Source organism: Microtus oregoni, unplaced genomic scaffold (assembly GCF_018167655.1).
Source record: "Microtus oregoni isolate MIOR12 unplaced genomic scaffold, Mior012 000047F_ref0000412, whole genome shotgun sequence".
NCBI lineage: Eukaryota > Metazoa > Chordata > Mammalia > Rodentia > Cricetidae > Microtus > Microtus oregoni.
Genome location: NW_024543221.1, coordinates 17,064,171 through 17,084,770, shown reverse-complemented (window position 1 = coordinate 17,084,770; position 20,600 = coordinate 17,064,171). Strand labels below are relative to the sequence as shown.

At 47.0% G+C, this 20,600-nt stretch overlaps 1 protein-coding gene across 1 annotated transcript in view; it reads right to left on the bottom strand.

Annotated features, from left to right (window-relative positions):
* Positions 1-20,600, bottom strand: part of CUNH1orf74 (chromosome unknown C1orf74 homolog) — a 127,009-nt gene that overhangs the window by 76,914 nt on the left and 29,495 nt on the right. The gene's annotated exons all lie outside the window — the stretch shown is intronic.

The following is a 20,600-nucleotide window of genomic DNA, read 5'->3' as shown; positions in this document are numbered from 1 at the left end:
TGAGTTTGCTCAACATGCTTCCTTTAAAACCATAATCTAAGCAAATGAAAATTGCCCATGTTCATTTCCTGTTTTGTGATCTGGGCTTTTTATCTGAGTTAGAGAAATCCCATCATCTTTTGTTTGGCAAGCATCCTGTCATTACTGTCTCTGCATATTTCAGTTGTTCCTCATGCATCCACACATTGCTCATTTGGGCATGAACCGCTGAGGTTGCTCAGGACACTGGAACTCATGGGAAATATGAGTCTCCGGCTTAGCCTGTTCTATGCTGCTTAACCGAACAGCCCCTGGAGTCTACTGGGCATGGGAATTCGCAAACAAATATCAGAAGTGTGGAGAAGAGGGGCCGTAGCTCAGAACCTGTCATTCATTCCAGAATAAGTCACCAAATACTTGCCAGGTACTGTGGGACTACACTGAAGTGGGAAAGAAAGCACTGACCGTACTGATGACTCCACAAGCCCTCAACGGGTCAGGCCACAGCCTGTAAGAGACGGCACCTCACAGTGCATAATCTCAGCACCATGTAATTAACGGGGCCAGTGGAAAGGCTCAGTGGGAAAAAGTGTTTACTGCACAAGCATCACAACCTTAACCTGTTGCCCCAGACCCACAAAAGAAAAAGGAAGACTCTTGTTCTCAGGCCAGGTGGTGGTGGCACACGCCTTTTAATCCCGTGACTCGGGAGGCAGAGGCAGGTGGAGCTCTGAGTTCCAGGACAGCCTGGTCTAGTGAGTGAGTTCTGGGACAGCCAGGGCTACACAAAGAAACCATGTCTCAAAAGATCAGAAACAAACAAATTAAAAAAAAAACAAACAGTTGTTGTCAGACCTCTACACACGTACTATGGTGCACATACGGAAGGTTTAATTAAGTTTGAAAGGTTGTGCTGGGGTGGAGGGGGCGACTTACAGATTTACAAAAACAAAAGTAAGAGGAGTGGGAGGACAAACTGAGCAGTGTCTGCCCTGGGCTCTAGCTCCTCCCACCCAGAGAAGACCATTTGAAGACTGTCACACGACAGGATCTATGACAGTCCCTGGAGGAAGCCGGGCGCAGTGACCTGTAGTCCCAGTAGTCGCAGGTACTCGGGAGACTGAGGCAGGAGGATGAAACTCAACTCTCCCAAGCATGGGGCCTCCCTGGTAAGCAACACAGGGACCTGGACGCTCGGGGGAAATGTTATTCTATTCTCCTGCCTCAGTCCCAGGGTCTAAGCAGAATGATATGTCAGAATCTATCAGAAGCCAGGTGCGGCCGTCATCTGAGCTCGGGGGGGGGGGGGGGGGGCGGGGGAGATGTTGGAGACGAAGTGAGGTTGGTGAGACGGAGGCCAGCTTGAGCTACACAGTAAGAACTTGTCCCAAGTTTTTAAAAGAGAAAAAGAAGGGCAACCCATAGTCAGCTGTGCCTGCCAGTCCCAGTGACAAGGAGAGGAGAGGGTGTACATGGCTGCCCTCTTCTTAGAGAGAGGCCCTTCCTTGAAGTCAGCAGGAGGGCTCCAACTGCACCTGTGTGTGAGGAACTAGACCATGTGAAGAGTGGGTGAGTCGTGACAAGATAGAGCACACACCAGTCCACAAGTACAAATCACCCACAGCAGCACACATATGACTCACACATCTTAAACCCAGTAGTACACCTGGTTATAACATTCATATGTGGACACAGTGGATTCTACTCATCCACCCCCATTATTCTCTCTTGTCCCTCCCACTCACACGGACCGCTTCCTCTTCCTGACTTCCAAGTCTTTTTCCTCTCTGTCTCTCTGTCTCTCTGTCTCTCTGTCTCTCTCTCTCTGTCTCTCTCTCTGTCTCTCTCTCTCTCTCTCTGTGTCTCTCTCTCGTGAACTAATGCATTTCATCACAGTTGCCTACAGAACTGTAGGTGAGAAGTTATTTTCAGGGTCATATACACCTACCAGTTACCCCCACTTCAGCTATCCCCCTGAAGAAAACATCTCTCCCATCCTAAGGAATGGCGGAGTCTTGTGCGCCCTTCCTCCCTCCATGGCCGTCTTATCGCTGGAGGACAACATCCTACACTATTGCAAGCTGTCCTCTGGCTCTGAGCATCTTTCTGCTCTCTCAGCACTGGCGCAGCTGACACAGTTTCTGGTTCTCAGTATTTTGACCAGTTTCACATCTCTTCCGTTACCACCGCCCACCACAACAAGAAGTCCTCCGAACAACGTAGCGGGCAACACTAGGAGTCTACGAGGAGAAACGTAACTGCTTAGAAGGCAAGGAGATGGGTGCGTCATATCCACTAAGCAAGACAGCAGTCCTTCCCCACTAGGACCTCTGACCTCCTCAGCCGTGGGCTTCTCCCCAAATCCAATCAGAAAGTGATTGCTTAGCCCAGTAACAGACTTGCCACTTTACACCAATCGGACCAACCTACTGCTTCTCCTAGAGAGATGAGGGTGTCCCTTCACGGCATGAGGAGGTGGGGCATGGAGAATCCTTCTCTGAAGGATGGAGACAAGACCTCTGAGACAGTGTCTGCTTGGAGACGAATAGAAATTTTAAAAGCAATTTTTAGAGGCATTTATTTTATATGTGTGGGTATTTCTCCTGCATGTACGTACACCATGTGAGTGCATTGCCCTCGGAAGCCAGAAAAGGGTCCCCTAAAACCAGAGTAACAAATGGCTGTGAGCCACTGGGAACCAAACCCAGATCCTCTGCAAGAGCAACAAGTGCTCTTCAGCCCCCTGAAACCTTTCTTAATTTTAAAATATTTTCTTATTTGGTTTTAGATTTTATTTTTTATTTTATGTATATGAGTATTTTGCCTGCATGTATGCATGTGTACCACATGCAAGTCTGGTGCCTGCAGAGGTCAGAAGAAGGACGTGGATGCCCTGGATCTGGAGTTACAGATGATTGTAAGCCACTACAGGTGTGAGAACCCAAACTCAGGTCCTCTGAGAGAGTAACAGGAGCTCTTTACCACCAAGCGGTCTCTTCAGCCCCTTGTTTTACTTTGTTGCTGTGTTTATATGCTTGCTTGGGATACAGTCTTACAATATGTGTTGTCTAGTGGGCCCCTAACTCATGCTCCTCCCACCTTTGCCTTCTGAGACCTGAGAGATGAACTCCCCCGTACCTGACAGGAGCATTCTCTTTCTTAATGAGGCTTTTCTCTCAGAATCCAGAAGGAAGGGCTCAGAAAGTAGGTCTGAGAACAAAAGCATCCACACCCCAAGGTTTGCTGTATTCATTAGCATGCCATTAAAATTCCACCATCTTTATCAGTAAGCACTCTTTCTCAAGCCAGGACACTCTTGTCCATGAAGATCAAAGTTGCAAGCCCATTTTCAAACGCTCAACTTTTCAGTGGGAAGCACCGAATGACTGTCACTCTCAAAGATGCTGGAACCCTCAGCGTAGGTGTGGGGTACCTCCTCTGAGTTGTTGGCCAGGGAAACTCCAGAGGCTCCCCAAATAACACAGGCTGTTCCCATTGCTTATGCTGCCCACCAGAACTACATGGGAGATCTCTGTTGCTGGAGATAAGTCACTTTTGTGTGCAGGACACAGAAAAACCAAGCTGCAACCGACCTGGAGGTTCCCTCCCTGCTGGAGAGTTTTACATAGCACCAGAAAACGCAATACACACAGCTGGGGGAGGAGAGAGATCATCAATGGCCCTACCCAGCCATGGCCCTGGAGGTGACAACACAGACCTGCCGGGCAGTATGACACACCTGTGAAGCTAACCAACAGCTGTCTGACCAGCAGGAGGAAATTCATGTCCCATACTGTAAAGCTAATCGAAAGCCCAGGGCTGGGGAGATCATAGGCCTTATCGGAGAACCTACTACTGTTGTCTTGTTAAGCAGACACATTGCCAGACCTCCTTCTAAATATTTATATTTTCACCCATAGATTAGTGCTGGTCTCAGCCTCAGGGAAAGAAGCTGCTCTGATGTGGGAAATGCACTCATAACTAGTCAGTGATAGACACAAGTGACGGCTGAAAGCTCCGCCTTAAAAGGGACACCCCTATCACAGGGAACACAATGGGAGATGGAGCAGAAACAATGTAAGAGCCTGACTGTTGGGAACTACTGGGGGCTGTGGACCCCCGCACCCTGAATTCCCTGTGAGCGGCTCGTTTTTCCTATGCTTGCAGCTGCTCTGAGCACGAGACCCTGATGGCAGGCTGGTGGGTCTGCAGCTGGAAGATCCCAAAAGCTGGGGCACAGCCAGAGCCCTATATAAGCTCCCCCTGAGCATAATAAACTTGACACTCTTATATCAAGAGTGACCCATGTCGCCATCTCTCTGCATGTCTTTGTATGTTTAAGTCTCAAGCCTGGTTCCCGGCTTGCACAACTGATCCTGTTGTGCAGGCACTACAGGACCGTTGGTTTTCACACCGGACAACAGGAAAGAGGGCTGTGAGATGCTATTTTCCGGGCATGACATGTCCACTGCCCCCATTAACTCTCTCAGCAGCTGTCTACACAGGGCTCTCCCAGGCCTGGGCCTATCAACATTCAGGCGTGGGTTGGGGATGGGGCCATGGGGGAACGGTCGGCTGCTGATGGTGGCTGAGGGGAAGAGGAGTCATTGTCTGTGGTGAGGTCACTACTGAGTACCCTGTGCTCAAGTCCGTAGCCCCACACCCATGCTCAACCTTCATGTGGGCAACCACAAAATGAGAGGACATGAAAGCGGAGGGACTGGCAGGGAGCTAGAGAAGGTTGAAAGAGGGTTAGGATGTGATCAGATGCACTACATGCATACTTGAAGTTGTCAGAGAATAAAGTTAATTAACCAAAATGAAGCACAACTAATAAAAACTCAGACAGAAACTGGAGTTCAACCTGGAGGTCCAAAAGGCAAAACAGCCAGCCACTGGCTCTTACCTCAGCCTCAGTCCGAAATGGTGATCCTGCCTCCAGGAATCTCAGAATGAGACTGAGAGCTGCCTCCTCCCGTTTTATAATCCTCGCTAGTTCTGGGATTACAGGTGTGCAGCATCATTGCCTGGTTTCTACGGCAAACCAGTGTGGCTACTGGGATTAAAGGTGTGTGTCACCACTGCCTGGTCTGTAAAACTGACCAGTGGGGCTGGTTTACTCTCTGATCTTCAGACAAGCTTTTTTTTTATTAAAATACACATGAAATGCCACTACACCAAAACCTTGACTGCCCTGGGCTCGCCAATCCCAACCTACTGCATGGTGATCTGACCCAATTCTCACAGAGCTGAGACCAAACTTTGCCGTAATCTCCTTAGGCACGCTCTCCTTGCCTGTCTAGGCAATGCACCAGCTATGTCTGATCCACAGTCACTTCTGTATCTTCCTAAGGCACATGCGGTCCACAGCCCTTTGCCAGGATACAGCAGTGATCTTTTTTCTCCTCCTCCCTCTTCTTGTGACAGGTTCTCTAGACCACGATGGCCTCAAACCGACTGTATAGCTAAAGATGACACTGAGCTTCTGATCCTCCTGCCTCCACCACCATGCAACACTGTGTCCAATCTGTGGTGTTGGGGATCAAAGTCATGGCTTCAAGCATGTGAGACAAGCATTCTGCCACCTTAATTATGTCTCAGCCCCTGAGACGGCCTCTTAAGGGTCCCCTTACTCAGTTCCCAATCTGCTTCCCAGCTCTTTAGCTACCAATCCCACCTCTCAGGTCTGGCTGTGACGGCTCCACTAGCCCTTGCTGTTAGTCCGGTCCTACTTGAAGGGACCGGTCCTTCCTAGTCCTTGTCACCACAGGTTTGCACCTCACACAGCACATGTGGAACCCTGATATTTATCACTCATGTCTCTCCTACATGGGCGTTAAATCTCAACCTCAGTTCGTGGGTTCCAAAAGCAATCTGGTTCTCACTGAAATTTATCAGTGAGCAGTGCAATGTCTTCCTAGTACTCCAGAGACAAGGAAAAGTGAGTCTGCCCTCATTCGCTGCCAATGAGAGACAGAGGAAGATGTCTCATGGGCCCCAGTGCCCTACCGGTCCCACCTCTCAGAGTCCAGCCTCCCTCCTCCTCCTCTCTCTGTTAGTGCTGGTTATACCTTGAGGCCAGCCATAGTCTCCTCGACAGAAATAGTTTCTTTGCACAAAGAAATTAATGTGTCAACTATATAGAAAATAACTTTCCGCCAAAGCTAACATTTTCTTTGAATGGGACACCTTTGTGCTCCTGAGTTTGAGAAGGAGCTAAGAGGTTAACAGGCCTTTGGGGGGATCTCCTCACAATGCTGGCCTTTGGATAAGCCTGCTTCCTTCTCCTTTGCTCTCACCTCCCAGGATGGCCCCCTGCAGGCATTACTGGACATTAGTTTTCATCACCGTAACACAGTGCATAACAGAAACAACCCTAGAAACCAGGTAAGGTAGTGCATGCTTGTAATCCTAGCACTTGGGTGGAAGGAAGAGGATCAGAAGTTCAAGGTAATTTTCAGCTACATGAGGAGTTCAAGGCAAGCCTGGGCAACATGAGAGAAGAAATAAAGGGAGGAGGAGAAGGATACCAAGGAAGGAGGCCCGCAGAGCGGGAGGCGCTGTTCTGGCTCGGAGCTTCACATCCTTAGCATTTGGCCCTTGATGCAGGACTGTGGTGAAGTGGAGCATCATGGTGTAAGAGTGAGAGGGAGAGTTTCACCCTCTGTGAAAGCACACACAGAAGAGGGGGCCAGGGACAGGAGGTGCCCTTCAAGCTGGGCACACATGTAATCTCAACACTTGAACAGGTGAGGCCGGAGGGTCAAGAATTCAAGGTCATGCTTGGCCACATAGCAAGTTCAACCAGCTTGGGCTGCATAAGACCCTGTCTCATGTGCCCACAATGACCTACTTCCTCCAGCCAGGCCCCAACTACTCAAGATTCCAACACTTCCCACAAAAAGCACCAACAGCCGGGCGGTGGTGGCGCACGCCTTTAATCCCAGCACTCGGGAGGCAGAGGCAGGCGGATCTCTGTGAGTTCGAGGCCAGCCTGGTCTACAAGAGCTAGTTCCAGGACAGGAACCAAAAGCTATGGAGAAACCCTGTCTCGAAAAATCAAACAAAAAAAGAAACAAAAAGCACCAACAGCTGAGGAACAGGCTGTCAGCAAGAGCCGATGGGGACATTTCACACTAAACCCATAACAAGCCTGGACTTATTTCATAATGACCAGACACAGGGAGACACAGTCAGAGCAGGACACAGTACTTAGAGTCCTATCGTGTGAGACACACACCAGCTGTCCCCACATGCTGGGGGCCGTGCTAGACGGCCTTTGGGAAACTGGCTCCCTTTCCTGAGGAGAGAATGTCATCGCAGGCCCTACACATGGGTAAAAAAGGGAGCCCTGAGGAGCTCCCCACTTGCTTCTCACAGGTACTCAGGACAGTGAGGTCTCACCTGACCACCAACCTCTCCCGAGAGCCTCTGGACCACCATTGTCTTAGACTCACCCCAGGACAGCTGCTACACTTTGAATGTGTTCCCCAAAGCCCAAACATTAAAACTGCCTCAAGTTTGGCATGGTGGCGCTCATTCCTGACCTCCCAGTCCTCAGGAGAGGTAGGAAGGAGCTCAGAGTTGACCTGTGTGTAACTGTTGGTCTGACAGCAGTAATGCTGGGGGAAACTTGTAAGGACACAGAGCATCAGGAAGTCCGTGCCTTCGTGAACAAATTTTGATTTAGCTCAGGCTGGGGTTCACAGCAGAACTCCCACATCCCACATGACTTCCCAGCCCCCAAGCCTTCCCTCTTAGGAAGGTTCTCCCTCAGAGAGGTCCACTTGCTGCAACTGATCATTCTCCAGCGGAATACTCAGAATGGACACTTGGACTTCAATCTGTGGGTCTCAACAGGCATGTGATGTGCGTCCATCATGAGAGACTGACACATTCATAAATTCCTATGCCCCTTTCAGGCACCCCTTGCACACACACCACACACACACAACTGCTGACCTTTTAACTTTGGAGACATCTTTCAAAAGCACCTTCTGAACAAGTCACAGAAGTTGGCAAAGGATTAGTCTTGGGGAAGAAATGTATGAATAAATTTTCCTACAACTAGAGAAAATTATAAAATATTCTAAAAACTGAATATTACTCTAGTGATATAAGATTATAAATCTCTATGTCTAAAAGAACAAAGTATTGGGGAATATTATTTTAAGGTGTGTTACTTTTGTTTATGCTCTGGAACATTTGTTTAATGATGTAAAGATGTGTTGCTTTTGTTTATGCTGCATTTGTTTAATTCTGTGGAGCTGTGACTCTTTGCCTGGCTAAAACACCTGATGGGCTAATAAAGAGATGAACAGCCAATAGCGAGGCAGGAGCAAGGATAGACAGGGCTGGCAGGCCGAGAGGATAAATGGAAGCAGAACTCTAGAAGAGAGGAGGGAAGAGCAAGAGAACAAGGAAAGGAAGACATCAGGGACCAACCACCCAGCCACACAGCAAGCCACGTAGAAGTTAAAAAAAAAAAGTATACAGAAATAGGGAAAGATAAAAGCCCAGAGGCAAAAGGTAGTCAGGATAATTTAAGTTAAGAAAAGCTGGCAAGAACAAGCCAAGCTAAGGCCGGGCACTCATAACTAAGAATAAGCCTCTGTGTGTTATTTGGGAGCTGGGTGGTTGGCTCCTCAAAAAGCCGAGAGCAAAAACATCACACAACAAAGTGGTTTTTGAATGTTGATCTACTTTTAATAAAAGTTTGAGTGGATGGCAATTACTTTCCAGTGAACATTACATAGACTGTTGACAAATGTTGCGGTAAAACATAAGGTAAAGTTTACATAAAATTTACAAAAGTCTGGCAACCCTGAAGTGATGCTATGGTCATGCCCATTGCTTTAAAAATCCTTCAGGTCATGAAAATAATTCTATTTTCCTATAGTTGCTGGACACTTATCAAGGATTTTTCCCATGGCTAATCAACATCTTTTGTTATCTAAGTATGGTTTCTCTTGGAAACATTTACAATCAGATTCATTAGAAATTTCCCAACAAGTACTCTTAAATTTAGCTTTCTAGTAAAACCACATTCATAGTATAAACATATTGATTTTTCTTTGGTTATCTTTAATAAAAAAGGTAAGGGTGTAGAAAAAAACATTTCTTGATTCAAAATTATTTTTATTTTGCAATTTCCTTTTTTTTAAAGGATTAAAAATTCCAATTTAATAATTTTGGAAATAAACTGCATTTTCCTTTTTAATCCTTGCACTTGCTGTCTGTCAAAACTCTGCTGAATGAAGTATAATCCCTGACAAAATAACACTGCCTCAGCTCTCAGGAGCCAAGGCGAGAAGTTCTCTTCCTGCACGCTGTTGATCCAGTGTAGGCAAAAGGGATTGGATGCCGACCCCACTCATTCTACCACCCAAGACAGGTATAATAGAGGAACAACCAAACCCTCATTACAGGACAGTGGACAGCAATGTTTGGGTAGAAAAGTCTGGATCAAAAGTAAGGGATGTAAAGGTTGCAAGAATCAAAATGAAGTCATTGATGCAAACCCGGGGAAAAAAGTAAATAAATTGGGGAGAACCATGGCTTTGGCTGCACAGGAGACTCTCGAGGAAGCGGAAACCTCCCAAGAGACAGCTCCGCCTGCACAGAGTTGATCCGTGAGAGGGCAGTGAGAACACAGGGCTCTCTAACTGGGCCGAGAGGCACCGGAGGGTGAAGGCAACAGGACTGGTCTAGTTCGCACAGCTTTCCATAGTCTTCCTCTCTGTCTGGGAAGGGCAGCTTCTCCCTGGCACTGGCAAGCTGTCTTCTGCACAGGAACTACAACTTTTGTTTAAAGAAAAGGCACAAGGTCAGGAAACCGGAGACTGAGTCCACAGAAACTGTGAGCCAACTCCAAACTCCTAGTAGGAGGAACACTCCAAGGTCAGAGGGTGTGTCACCGGCTCCCACCCCTCCCCCTCCCCTGGTTCCAAGGTGCCTTTAAAGGAAACAGTCAAACACGGACAGCAAGTGTCTGTCTGCTTTTGTCCTTTGCAAGGGGGGGGGGGGCACAACAATGGGCAGGCATCACAGCATCACACCTGGCTCAGTCGGTGACAGAACCCAGGATCTCTTGCATGCTAGGCAAGCATTCTGCCAACTAAACCACATCCTCAGACAAAACACAAATGAATGCTGAATGCTTAAAAAAAAAAATCAAGCATCAGATGTACAGGAGCTGAGCAGGGAAGGCTGTGAAGAGAGGATTTCAGGAGGCAGGAATCATGGAGGAGGACCCAGGGGTATACTGAATGACCTGGGGCCAGAGATTAGGATAGGATAAAATGTCCCACAAGCCACCTACATTTCTTCCCCAACTGCCCACATCATATTACAAAAGACAGAGAAAACAATAGTATCTCTGAGACTCCCCTGGGTGACTAGCTGGTGAGGAAACAAGGTTCAAGAGTGAACCCTTACACCTCCACCATGCCTAAAGTGCAAGGCATTAACTACCAAGGCAATCACCAGCCTCCTGCTGGCAGATAGGCGCAGTAGCGCCACCCAGTGGCCCCACGCAGGTGGGCGGCTTCACGACACAATCCTCTGACAAGGTTCTACTCCGAGTCTATTATCATTCAAGCCAGAGCCCACGAAAGGGGTCGTGATCTGTGGGCCACGACCAGATCGGGAGAGGGGTGTCAGCTCCAACACCTTGACCCCGCTGACCCAGCCACCCCAGGAGATTAGCCTGGAGCTGTGGAAGCTAGTCCTATTCAATAGCGACCCTTAGTGGTGCTCTCAGAAGGGAGTGCCGGGCCTGGCAGGGAATGAAAACTCAAAAGGTTGGGGAAGAGAATCGACAGGTTCTCTGCTGTGAGAGGAGGCTGGCTTCTATCCAAAGCCAACCTTGAGAAAAATGGAACGCTGGGTACCTGCAGGCACATCCCAGGCCGCCTGCTCTGCTTCTGACTCTCCACGGACGTGGAGAGTGGTCCTCTGTCAGTATCCCCCATCCCCATCTCCCCTGCTCAAACCACTCTCAATCCTATCGCCCACCAGAATTATTTGGGTATCTTTCTATCAAGAATCCGGAGATATTCATCAGTATGGCTATAGGATAGGGTCATTTCAGGTTCCCTATCCTCAGCTGCCCCAGAAACTAACTGGGGATATCGCCCTGGGCACCTGGGAGCCCCTCTAGGTCCATGTCTCTTGCCAACCCTAAGATGGCTCCCTTAATTAAGATATGTGCTTCCCTGCTCCCCTATCCCACCATCCTTTATCCCAGTCATCCCGTTTCCCCAAGTTCCCCCATCCTCCCCTTCTCACTTTTCTCTCCCCATCTCCCTTTACCCCCCCTCCCACCCCACCCCCAAGATCCCAATTTTTTGCCCGGCAGTCTTGTCTACTTTCCATAACCAGGAGGATAGCTATATGTTTTGCTTTGGGTTCACCTTCTTATTTAGCTTCTTTAGGATATCAAATTATAGACTCACTGACCTTTATTTATGGCTAGAAACCAATTATGAGTGAGTACATCCCTTGTTCATCTTTTTGGGTCTGGGATACCTCACTCAGGATAGTGTTATCTATTTCCATCCATTTGCATGCAAAATTCGAGAAGTCATTGTTTTTTACCACTGAGTAGTACTCTAATATGTATATATTCCACACTTTCTTCATCCATTCTTCCATTGAGGGGCATCTAGGTTGTTTCCAGGTTCTGGCATATCACCATAGAACCTTCATCTGGCGATGGATGGAGATAGAGACAGAGACCCACACTGGAGCACCGGACTGAGCTCCCAATGTCCCAATGAGGAGCAGAAGGAGGGAGAAGATGAGCAAAGAAGTCAGGACCACAAGGGGTGCACCCACCCACGGAGACAATGGGGCTGATTTATTGGGAGCTCACCAAGGCCAGCTGGACTGTGACTGAAAAAGCATGGGATAAAACCGGACTCTCTGAATATGGCAGACAATGAGGGCTGCTGAGAAGCCAAGGACAATGGCACTGGGTTTTGATCCTACTTCAGGTTCTGGCTTTGTGGGAGCCTAGCCAGTTTGGATGTTCACCTTCCTAGACCAGGATGGAGGGGGGAGGACTTTGGACTTTCCACAGGGCAGGGAACCCTGACTGCTCTTCAGACTGGAGAGGGAGGGGGAGAGGAGTGGGGGGAAGGGGAGAGGAGTGGGGGGACGGGAGAGGAGTGGGGGGAGGGGGAGAGGAGTGGGAGGAGGGGGAGGGAAATGGGAGGCTGGGAGGAGGCGGAAATTTTTTTTTTCAATAAAAAAAAAAAAAGAATCCTGAGAGTCGGAGGCCCGGGGATTGTTAAGAACGAGTCTGCAGAAGCAAACCCCCAGGCACTTCTTAAAGCGGACCATCCGGACCATCCGAGGGCCCCCCCCCCCCATTGTGGTGAAGCTAAATCCTGGGGTCCTGGCCCGCCTGCATGGCTCCATGAATACAGCACTGGAACAGACGGAGGAGGAAGAATAATGCGGGGAAGCTTTCATCCACGGAAACAGTGTGCTGCACATAAGTGCACAGAAGCCAGGGATGGGAAGACGCCAGGAGCAGCTCTCTTCACAGTTGGATGTGCTTTATTATGAAGAGTTTGGTTTTCTTGTTCTTGTACGATCCTAATTGGCCTGTTTTCATAGTGGTTAGTGTGTTTTGTTCTGTTTTTTAATTGACATTTAAATCAGATGGAGGTGTTAGGTTTCAAATCAAATCTTAAACTTTTCATGTTCATATTTACTCCTGTCTGTACAGAATATTAAAATTAAAAAAAAAAGATTCCCTAGAGTCACCTCAGTTGACTACTGCAAACTCTTCTTCAGAAGACATTGGAAAGCCTTTCAAATCTTTCTCCCAAGCACAGTCACATGGCAGGCATTCTTTAAAGATCTTAGCTAGCGGGTAGGGGAGTAGCTCAGATGGTAGCTCTGGCCTTGCAAAGCCCTGGGTTCCGTACCCACGCCACATGAAACCCGCTGTGAGGGGCACACTTGTATCCCAGCTCTTGGGAGGAGGGGGACCATAAACTCAAGTCCTTAATGGTACAGTGAGTTTGAAGCTGTCCTGGGCCCCATGAGACCCTGTCTAAGAGAAAAGAAGAACTTGGTTAATTGGGTTGTGGTAGATGAATTTTTAAAAGAATGTTTTAACTTTTGCTGTCATCCTATGAAATGTGAGGCCATATGCTTACGAATCTTCCAGATGATTGGTTCTTATGGCTATACTTATAGCATTATATCAAGTAGGAACAAAGCAAAGGTATAAATGTGTGTGTGCGATAATGAAACCCATTTCTGTTGACAGAGGTTCCTGTCCTGCCCAGTTCTCACAGTCGTTAAGTCCCAAAGAAATCACGCAGAGGTCTACATTAACTATAAACTGGTTGGCCCAGTAGCTCAGGGTTCTTATTAACTCTTACAACTTACATTAGCCCATTATTCTTGTCTATGCTAGCCACATGGCTCAGTACCTTATTCAGCAAGGCAGTCACATCTTGCTTCCTCTGCATCTGGGTCACGTCTGAAGACTGAACTTTCCTATTCCCAGAATTCACCTGTTCTTGTCACCCTGCCTCTACTTCCTGCCTGGCTACTGGCCAATGAGCATTTTATTAAAAATAATACAAGTGATAGGATAAGAGACCATTGTCTCACAGCACGTTTCTTTGTGAACTAATTAAAATTAATCTTTAAAAAGCACATCAGACAGAGTGCACTAGTTCCCCGGGTGGCTCCTTGGTTGTCACAAAGAGACAGATCTGAAGGAGTCTGTTAAGTCACAAGCCAATGGTCTCAACTGCAGGTGTCACTGCTGCAGTGTGACAGTTATGTCTGACTGCTGTTTGGTTGGCTGTTTGGTTGGCTGGTTGGTTGGCTAGTTGGTTGATTGTTTTTTGAGACAGGGTCTGACCTTGAGTTCACTATATAGTTAAGAATGACCTTGAACTCTGACCCTCCTTCCTCCGCCTCCTGGACTTTTGGATCACAGGCCACTCCTCTCAGGTCACATGGTGTCAGAGACTGAAGTCAGACATCACACATGTTAGACAAGCTCTCTCCAACTGTGCCACATCCCAGCCCCTACTGAGTGTTCTGTGAATGGTATCATTTCAGTAGAATAAGGTCTGCCCAACACCTGGTACTAAGGATAGACCCGGGGCTGAGCCCACTGTGCCCCAGAGCTGCACCCGAATGTACGTCAACATTACTGCTATGACTATTAACAGTGAAGGAGCCAAATGGCCCAGAGGTTGGATACTTTTCTGCAAATGAGCCCTCATGGTAAAACCAGTCCAACTCAAGCCAAGGCAGTCCAGCTCCCCAGGTCTTCTGTAACCTGTATCCCAGGCTAGCGCTGTGAAAGAGCTTGAGGAGCAGGTGACAGAGGTGCTCTGTAGAAGACAGCTATCTCAGCTCTGAATTGCTGGACCCTTAGAACACCGAAGCCATGTTCACCTGAACTGCGTGAACTAAGACGTGTTTGTGTTGGGTCACTGGTGGTTAATAATTGCTGTGAGTAATGCTGGGGCCATGGCGGCAGCCCAATAGTAAATAAAGCATTAAACACCCCTAAAGGTGAAAATTATGAAATGCCTCTTGATTGAAAAACAGATAAAGAAGATGTGGTACACTTGCACAATGGAGTACTACATGGCAAAAAATAAATAAATAAATAATGACATCTTGAAATTTGTAAGTAAATGGATGGATCTAGAAAACATATTGAGTGAGGTAACCCAGACCCAGAAAGACAATTATCACATGTACTCACTCATAAGTGGCTTTTAAACATAAAGTAAAGAAAAACCAGCCAGGCGGTGGTGGTGCACGCCTTTAATCCCAGCACTTGGGAGGCAGAGGCAGGCGGATCTCTGTGAGTTCGAGGCCAGCCTGGTCTACAAGAGCTAATTCCAGGACAGGAACCAAAAAAAAAGCTACGTAGAAACCCTGTCTCGAAAAATCCAAAAAAGAAAAAAAAACAGTCTACAAATCACAATCCCAGAGTACCTAGACAACAAAGAGGACCCTAAGAGAGACATGCATGGGTGTAATCTACATGGGAAGTAGAAAAAGACAAGATCTCCTGAACAAATTGGGAGCACGGGATCATGGGAGAAGGCAGAAGGAAGGGAATGGAGAAAAATAAATAGATCAATAAAAACAATTTTAAAAAGAAAATTATGAAGACATGGAACATATATATAATTTCGTGCCAAGTTTAAGTTACAAATGCAATGCTGGGTCCCAATACATGAAAACAAGACAGGAGACTATGGACATGGAACTTTCTGTGTTGAGTTGTAGGGCTTTTTAAATTTTTTTCTCAAGACAGGGTTTTTCTGTGTAGTCTTGGCTGTCCTGGAACTTGTTCTATAGAGCAGGCTGTCTTGAAACTCAGAGAGATCTGCCTGCCTCTGCCTCCTGGGTGCTGGGATTACAGGCATGAGTCACTGCTGCTCTGCTTAAAGCCTCTTTAAGCAAAGCATGGTGGTATACACACTTACAATCCCAGGGCTTGGCAGGATAAGAAGTTCAAGAGCAGCTTGGGCTACATGAAATTGCAAAAAGGAATCTTTTAATGGTGCTATGTTATACTTTATAAGGGAGAGAGAGAGAGAGAGAGAGAGAGAGAGAGAGAGAGAGAGATTCTGAATGTTTCCCAGACATTTTTCAGGGTGCCCACCTTCCCCCCACAGGCTGGCAGCATAGTATACGCCCCCCTGTGCTTTGGTGGCTTCATTTCAGGGAAACTCCCCTACACTGCTGCCCATGACAGATCATGCTGAATAAGAACAGGCTTGAAAGGGCTCTGAGGAGGAGACTCCCTCTGGAGTGGGATGCCACTTGTGACATCATTAGGATGGTTTTCACTGAGGGCGGGCCTGTTTGGTAAATAATACTGAAACACTATTAAACAACCATCATCCTCTAGTACCCATGTCTCCAGAATCAGAAAGTGGAGTCACCTTGGCTGAGTCCCTGGGACTCTGAGCTAAAGCCACCAGTGAGGGTTCTGACCTCGAAGGCCATGTGGGGAAACGGCTCCTATGAAACAAGCAAGTGGAAGGAAGCACTTACTGGACGGCTCACATAGCCTGGAGAAGAGGACGTGCATTTTCCATATGTAGGATGAGGGGGGATGCTTAACGCATGAGCAAACTTGTGTTTTTCTGACAGCACTCCACCCTCCGCCCAGGGGGAGGCAACAGACACCGAGCTGCTCTGAAAACTGACATCATCTTTGTCCTGTGTCTCCTAGATGGTTACTGGAAGGCCTGCTTTAGTCAGCCTGCCTTCTGCTTTGCTTTTCTGTCAGTTAATCATACTACATATGTGTGCCCATTTATATGTCATACTACATATGTGTGCCCATTTATATGTTACAAACGCTATGCCAGGCCTAAGGCTGTACCCTACGAGATACTAAAATTAAGGCCAAGAATTCGCCCTTCTTATCAGCCTAGAACAAAAGGTAACTCATCTTCTGCACAGCTGGACCCTAAGAACAGGCCTTGTCGTTGGTGCACGGTGACAGGCCTTCAGGCCTTCAGCACCGTTGAGCTAAAGAGCAGATAGATTCCTTAGCTCTGCCGATTCAGGACTAGCACCATGGCAGGAACAATAAACCACGTAAACCATGAGGCAGTTGGAGGTGAGGTGAGCAGAGTCTTTAAAAGCAAAATGAGGATTAGATGAGCTCTCTGAAGTAATCCTAGTGCCAAAGGCCAAAGACAAGGGTGGCATCTGTTCAAAATTAAACAAACAGCAGGGCATTGCCCTTGCAGAAGGTGTGTGTGTGTGTGTGTGTGTGTGTGTGTGTGTGTATGTAAGCGGGGAGGAGGTTGCAGTGGACTTTGTGCAAGTTCATGGTTCTGGTTCTGATGCAGTCTTTTAAAGTAAGTTATACAGGCTGGCTTCAGGTTAACTACGTAAAACAGAATGACCTTGAACTCCTAATCCTTCTGCCTCCACCTCCAGAGTGCTAGGACTATGTGTGGACACCCCCACGCCCAATTTACGCGGTTCTGCAGATGAAACTCGACCTCCTGCAGGTTTGGTGGATATTAAGCAGGTTCTTGTTATCAGCGGTTGCCTCCCTTGTAGCCTCACAACCCCCCAGAATCTATACAACAAAGACAGTTCTTGCTTAGATTAAACATTTCTTACACAAACATACGAGGCTTTTATATCTAAGAGATGCTCTGCTAACAAGGCCCCCCACAGACCCCACAGAGGTCTGAGAGTCTGTTCTGCCACAGATGGGAATGGCACGTAGTTCCATGTGGCAGGCAACCTTGCAAATGTAGGAAACAAGGAACATTGCCTCCCTCCTGAGGAGTGGAAGATAAACTACCTCAGAAATGTGGACACTTGATTAAACTGACCATCAACACCCTTGAAAAACCAAAGAGCAAACCCTATGAGAACCTGACAACAGTTTGCCCACGCTGGGACCTCCTGTGAGATTCGGGATATATCAGTCAGCTTCCCTGTACCTTAATAGACTCCCAAGAAAATCAGTTATGAAGAGACAAGAATTTGGAAGATTCAGTCAGTGATTGGTTACCTCAGACACTACCAGGACTGTGGTTTCCATAATTTCATGATGGGGCAAAAGCTCACCCCATGACTAGGAAGTGAAAAGTGGATAGAGGAGCCGAGATGGCACTCTCCCCTCAAGGACATGCTCCCAACAACCTAACTTCCTCCAGCTAAGCCCATTCCTAGGATTCTCTGAGATATGGACCTCTGCGGGTAGCCACACTACAGCAAGGGCCACAGGTACCACTAAATACTAATAAAAACTGTCTGGGACTTTCTTCTAGAGTAAATTACTTGGGCTTGAGAATGCATTGCTGAGAAACAGGGGCCAGTTGGGAGAAACTCCAAGAATGAACAACTCTGATTAACAATACCATTTTCCAAGAAAGAAGCAATCAGCTGGCCGAATGAAGGAGTCTCGGAAGCTCCCGAAAGGGAGGCCCTAGTGGCCAGATAAGAGTGTCCAGTTAGCCCAGGGTAAAGCTTTCCTTTGGTCAATAGGCTGATTAAACCTTCCCTCCCTACCCTAAGAGGCCAGCTGCGGATGAGACTCTCTCCGTGCATCTGGTTTTCTTGAATCCATTTGATTCTGGTTTGCAAAGCCATCAGCAGCACAGTTATGCAAATTGACTCTTATGCCGTTTGCAGGGAAACTGATGAGCCAGGGATCATCAGGTCGTCTTTTCTCTCCTGTGATATATATATATATATATATATATATATATATATATATATATATATTGAGGCAGGGTGTTACTTCATAGCCCAGGCTGGCCTCCGATTTATGCCAGTCCTCCCTGCCTCTACCTCCCAAGTGCTTAGAATACAATGTGAGCTATACTATACCTGGCTTTGGAAACTAGGTTTAGACAGACAGACAGACATAAAAGTAGAAGGGAACTAAGTAGGTGAAGTAGGTCTGAAAGGAGGGGGCACAGAAGAGAGGACTGTTGGGATAATTATGTTCTCTCTCACATAGAGAACATAGACTCAGCAATACACATGCTCTGTAAAAGACCTGAGAGCAGAAAGTGGCCATGTCTGAGCAATGGGAAACCCATGGGAAGAAGGGTTGAACGAAGGAGGAGTAATCAGGGGTTGGTGCGAGCAAGCTGAAATCGCATACATATGTAAATGCTATAATGAAGCATCATTCTGACTAAAAAGTTAGTAAGATGAAAATGACAAGATGTATTAATTTTTACCGCACTGTGGTTGCTTCCTAAGGTTTTATGTATGTCCTTACTCCTGTATTGATTAGAATAGGCAGTAACTCACTTTTAAGTTCTGCTTTCTGTTGGTATTTATACCACCACCTCCTACACAAGATCGCCCATGCACACAAACATCCAAGCATCTACACACCCGTGCACACAAATGCCCAAGCATCCACACACCCATGCACACAAACACCCAAGCATCTGCATACACATGCACACAAATGCCCAAGCATCCACACACCCATGCACACAAACATCCAAGCATCCACACACCCATGCACACAAATGCCCAAGTATCCACACACCCATGCACACAAATGCCCAAGCATCCACACACACATGCACACAAACATCCAAGCATCCACACACCCATGCACACAAATGCCCAAGTATCCACACACCTGTGCACACAAATGCCCAAGCATCCACACACCCATGCACACAAATGCCCAAGCATCCACACACCTGTGCACACAAATGCCCAAGCATCCGCACACCTGTGCACACAAATGCCCAAGCATCCACACACACATGCTCACAAACATCCAAGCATCTGCACACCTGAGCACACAAATGCCCAATCATCCACACACCCGTGCACACAAACGTCCAAGCATACACACACATATGCACACAAGCATCTCTGCACGTGTGCACAAACTTCTGCATCCAATCACACCTGCTCACTAGTCTAACTTAACATTTTCTTCTTTCCTTCTTAATTTTCACCTACTTTCCTTGGTTCTTATGACCAATTTTAGAAGTCTGCTTGAACGTAGGTAAGCTCATAAATCATTTTAATCTTATTTAAATAATGAAATGATTGCAGCTATGGGGCATACCTCCGCAGTGCCTCACAGACTTTGGTCTTAATGTCCCCATTATCACTGTGCTTACTGGATTCTTAATTTCAGACTCAATTCTCTATATTTCAAGACTGATCTATATTTTTTTAATTCCCAACTTTTATTGTTAATTTCTAATTTCATTGTACTATGGCCAGAGAATCTTATTTCAAAGACTATGTTTTTGTTTTTGTTTTTGTTTTTAAAAAAATCTTACTAGCTAGCCCAGGCTATCCTCAGGCACACTTTCCTCCTGGTCGGTACTGGAATTATAAGCATGTACCACCACACTCAGCTAAAACATTTTTTTCTGTCAGCATGCTCAATCTTATAATGCGTTATGCATATTTGAAAATAAGATACACTCTCTATTCTCAGGGATAGTGTGTGTCTATGCGTGCATGTGCACTTTTTCCATGTAGATAGATCAGTAGCCTATGGCAACTTCATGAACCATTAATTCTCAGAGCAGGGTTAAGAGTTCTGGCTTTGGAACTGGAGAGATGGCTCAGAGATTAAGAGCACTGGATGCTCTTCCAGAGGTTCTGAGTTCAATTCCCAGCAACCACATGGTGGCTCACAGCCATCTATAATGAGATCTGGTGCCCTCTTCTGGCGTGTAGGCAAACATGCAGACAGAACACTGTATGCATAATAAGCCTTTAAAAAAAAGTGAGTTCTGACTTTGCCTGGCAGTGATGGTGCACACCTTTAATCTGAGCACTCGGGAGGCAGAGGCAGGCAGATCTTTGTGCATTTGAAGCTAGCCTAGTCTACAGAGTTCAAAGACAGCCAGGACTACACAAATAAACCCCATCTCAAAAACCCAAAAACAAAGAGTTCTTGCGTTGACGCAGAGCAAGCCTGGGTCCAGCCCTTGCCACATGACTGAGCACACATAAAAACCTACTAGCCCAGGCAGCACGAGTGTAGCCCCTAAAGAGTACCCAGCCCTAGGAGGGATATTGACCTCTGTACACATTTCTGTACAGTTTTTAATACAGTTCAGATGGGCTGCAATTCCAACACAATC